This window comes from Lactuca virosa, chromosome 9 (genome assembly GCF_052849685.1).
Source record: "Lactuca virosa cultivar CGN04683 chromosome 9, Lactuca_virosa_CGN04683_v6, whole genome shotgun sequence".
NCBI classification, from domain to species: domain Eukaryota; kingdom Viridiplantae; phylum Streptophyta; class Magnoliopsida; order Asterales; family Asteraceae; genus Lactuca; species Lactuca virosa.
The window spans coordinates 182124303-182129183 of record NC_136434.1 but is presented as its reverse complement, the minus strand read 5'-3'; positions in this window follow the sequence as shown (position 1 = coordinate 182129183).

The window sequence follows — 4881 nt, the reverse complement described above, 5'->3', positions numbered from 1 at the left end:
ATCCAGATTTACCAGTGTACTGTCACTGATAAATGTATCACCTTCCGTAGTAATATGAAATCCATAATAAAACTCAGGTGTGTTCCTAACCCTTGTGGAACGCCTCAGAAGTATAGACTCGTCAGCTGGATCAACAGGAATTTCCTCCTCAAGTTGATTGCTAGTGTCTGAGGTTCCTTCACCAATTGAGTCTTGAATTTCTTCAAGGTCAATTTGCCTCCCACTGTCTCCTTGGCTTATAAATTCTCTCTCTCGAAAGACTCCTCTCCTAGACACAAAGACCACATTCTCACTGGGTCTGTAGAAGAGGTAACCAAAGGATTTTTGTGGGTAGCCGATGAAAATACACCTTTCACTTCGAGGTTCGAGCTTGTCATGAGTTTCGCGCCTCACGAAAGCCTCGCAACCCCAAACCTTGATGTGGTGCAAATTGGGAACTTTCGCAGTCCAGATCTCATGAGGTGTTTTGGCAACCTTCTTTGTAGGGACTAGATTAAGGATGTGGGTGGTAGTCTCTAAGGCATACCCCCAAAAAGAGATTGGTAGCGAAGCTCGACTCATCATAGAGCGAACCATGTCTAACAAAGTACGATTGCGCCTCTCAGCTTCACCATTCAGCTGTGGTGTCCTGGGAGGTGTCAATTGTGAGACAATCCCACACTCCTTAAGATAGTCGAGGAACTCAGTACTAAGATACTCACCACCTCGATCGGATCGAAGCATCTTAATGTTCCTGCCCAATTGATTTTCTACTTCCTGTTTAAACTCTTTAAACCTTTCAAAAGTTTCTGACTTATGTTTGATTAAGTAGACATAACCATATCTACTAAAATCATCAATAAAAGTCACATAATAGCGATTAGCATCCCTTGTGGCGGTTTTGAATGGTCCACATACATCAGTATGTATAAGGTCCAACAAACCCTCACCCCTTGCACAAGTACCAGTGAAGGGTGATTTTGTCATTTTTCCAAGTAGACAAGACTCACAACTATCATCCGACTTGAGGTCGAATGACTCCAAGACTCCATCCTTTTGGAGCTGGCCTATGCGTTTCTTGCTTACATGTCCAAGACGACAATGCCACATAGATGCTTTATCCAAGCTAGTAGAAGAATCAATATATAATACATTATTTCCTAAATTATCTACAACCGATACAGCTTCATACATACCATCACAAGGTAATGCTTTAAAATAAAGAACATTATTAAAGAAAGCATTAATACTACCAACTTCATTATCAAAAGAAAAGGTAAAACCTTGTTTGTACAAAGCATGAAAGGAAATAATATTCCTCGCCATTTCAGACGAGTACACACATTTATTCAAATCTAACTTTAACCCACTATCTAGCAAGAAAGTATAAACTCCAATCTTGGTAACAGGTGCAACCTTCTTGTTCCCCATGATTAAGTTTATCTTTCGGTGCTCCACATCCTCACTTCTTCTTAGGCCCTGCAAGTCACAACAGATGTGAATACCACAACCTGTATCAAGAACCCAAGAATTAGAATATGGTGAGTTATTAGACAATATAGTGTAAATACCTGCATGGGATGGTTTTACTTTCCCATCCTTGACATCCTGCAAGTACTTTGGGCAGTTTCGCTTCCAGTGCCCCTTATTTTGACAGTAGAAGCATTCAGCATCCTTAGGGATGGCAGAAGGAGTGATAGAACCACCTTTGGTTCCAGATGAGGAGCCTTCAAGGGACTTTCCCTTGGTACCCTTCGAAGGGTGCTTCCTCTTCTTCCCTTTGCCTTGCCCGATAGCCAAAACAGGGGTAGTAGTAGGAGTAGGAGTAGCAACCGACTTACTTTTAAGACCACTTTCGGCAGTCTTCAGAAGTCCTTGAAGCTTACTGAGTGTGACTTCCTCCTTGTTCATGTGGTATGTCATACGAAATTGATCATAACACGAGGGCAAGGAGTGCAAAATGATATTAATTGCCAACTCCTCAGGGAAGTTCACATTCAGTTTCATTAGACGGTCCACATACCTTTGCATTTTCTGCATGTGGCTCGTGATTGGTTCGCTATCCTTCATACGGGTAGTGATCATGGAGGAGATTATTTCATACCGCTCTTGACGAGCACTCTGATGGTACCTTTCCATCAGATCCTGATGCATCTCAAAAGGGTAATAGTCCTCATAGGACTTTTGGAGTTTAGCTGTCATGGTGGCCATCATGATGCATGCCACCTTGGTGGCATCTCTTTCATGTGCCTGATACTCAGCGACCTCCTCAGGAGTAGCAGTGGACTCATCAAGCTCCTTTAGCTCCTTATCGAGGACATATTCCTTGTCCTCGTAACGAGTAACCATCCTGATGTTCCGGATCCAATCCATGAAGTTGGAACCATCAAAGATGACCCTCCCACAAAGGTTCATGAGGGAAAAGGAGCCAGTAGGGTTAGAGCCCGAAGCTTTGTTGTTGGAAGACATCTGAAAAGAAGAAAACAAGTTTAGATTAGATATATCGAATCCTTAATAATACACCCAAATGTAATATTAAGGCTAGGATCCAACACAATATATTATAACTTAGAAGAGGGATGCCGTAATCCAAGCTATAATATATTTGAAGGTAGGTGAATGACGATTCACCAATTTCCACCATGAAAACGAAATGAATTATTAGGTTTAATTGGTTTTGAAATTCCTAGATTCCTTTGAGATTCATTGAACTTTTCAATGGCATGTTTCAATCTCGATTGTGCCCTTCAAGTTTTGTGACTGGGATGCCGAGGATCACAAAACAAGGTGTGAATAACCATGCAAATTCACTTGGTACCCTTAATATTATCACCTAATCAATGTGCCGGTTAACCACACACGCTCCACCGATCTATGATAAACATTAAGTCACCCTTCGTGATCCTTACTAGTCCAAGTTAGTGTGTCGGTTAACCACACACGCTCCACCAACGACTTGGTAAGGTACAAAGTGTGAATTTCATGGGTTAGCACCATATTCACATTTTCCTAAAGTAACTAAGATTGGGAATTTATAAAAGGTTTAGTTACTTTATAATATTCATCATACTTTTAATGAGAATTTATAAGTCCTTGTCCTACCCGTTTGGCTAACGACCCTCCACCAGTCAAGCAAGCGGTGGGTGAGAGTGGACACCCATTAAGTTGCCATTTTATAGGCAACAACCTTATACCCACCTTATAGACTGGCTTCGTGAATGAGGCGTACTAGCGGTAAGACGACTTTAATCTTATACATATATATAATAATTAACCATTAATGTTATAAATAGTATAAGGGTCGAATTTTAACTTTTAAAACTCTAAGGGTTTGGAATTAAAGTATATTAAAGTGTGTGTAACTTTACAAATTCCAAAACTTGAGGACAAGTTTTGAAACTATTCAAAACTTTTCATTTCATAACTTATGAATTAAAGGTTCATAAAAATGAAGACTCTTCATTTCCATGTAACTTATGTGTTTTAAGTGTGTGTTTAAAAGAAGTGACCTTTGGATATCCATAACTTGAGGACAAATTATGGACTCCATTAAAACACATAAATGATCAAGAATTAATCCTAAATAATTCAGCAAATAATTCCTATCATCTTCTAAATTCATAAGAACATGAACATGATCATCAAAGTTTCAAGAATTATATGAACACATACAAAACATGAAATTTTGATATAAGCTATTGTAAATGGATTAGAACAACCATTACACCAACTAAAACAAGTTTTAAAACACCAAAACAGTTTAGGGTAATGTTTCTAGTCCATTTCCAGCAGCAAAAGTCGAAAATCTGCATTCTGAGGCTCCTACTCGCCGAGTGCACGAACCTACTCGCCGAGTAGGATGAGTTTACACATGAACTCGGCGAGTCCCCCCATGGACTCGGCGAGTTCATCAGTCAGACAGCAAAAATTCAACTTTTAATCACTATTTTGCATCAAGTATCAAACAAACAAGCCTAGGTTCTGATACCACTGTTGGGTTTTGAGCATTCTAACACTTCCTAAGTGTACATGCAACCCTATTAAACCTTGGATCTATGTTTGTCTAAGATACATGCAAAATATTATTTTCCAAGGTTTATAACCTATCTAGCATGGCATGGGGTACTTTTAACCATAAAAGAACTAGATGAATTACATACCTTTTGTTGATTGTTGATTCCTTGGAGTTTGAGAGCCAAGCACCAATAATGTGAATGCCTCAAATGGAAATCACAAATCACCACAAACTTGGAAAATGTATGAGAGAGTATACCAACTCTTGATTTTGGCCACCACACTTACACACACATTAGTGTCTTTTTCATGCAACATAAGCTTGTTTATATAGTGTTCATGGTTAGGGTGAAACCCTAATAACCCATGTCTTTTCCTCTTCCAAGGATCCATGGGTAAAAGCTCCATGGATAATCCATGGACTTCCATATAAGCTTAGCCCATTCCCAAATGAGTGTTAGCCCACACCATATAAATATAAGAGCCCATGATTTAATTAGTCTTCCTTTTAATCACAAAATTAATTCATAATTAATTCAAGATTAAAACTAATTAAGTAACATGACTTTATATTAATATATTATAACTTATAATATATTAATAAATCGTAAGTATACAACTCTCATAAAATTATCCATAACTAGTTTGGGTGAAGTGCAACCCAAATGGACCATGCCGGGTCGGGTCAAGTATATACCAAATAAGTTATGGACTTAGACATCTTATCCAAGATTATGGACTTCGGAGGAAGTTGGGATACTTATTTTCCTTTGGCTGAGTTTTTGTATAACAACAGCCATCATTCCAGTATTGGCATGCCTCCTTTTGAGCTCTTATATGGGAGGAGGTGTCGGACTCCCATCTGTTGGGGAGAGGTAGGGCAGAGAG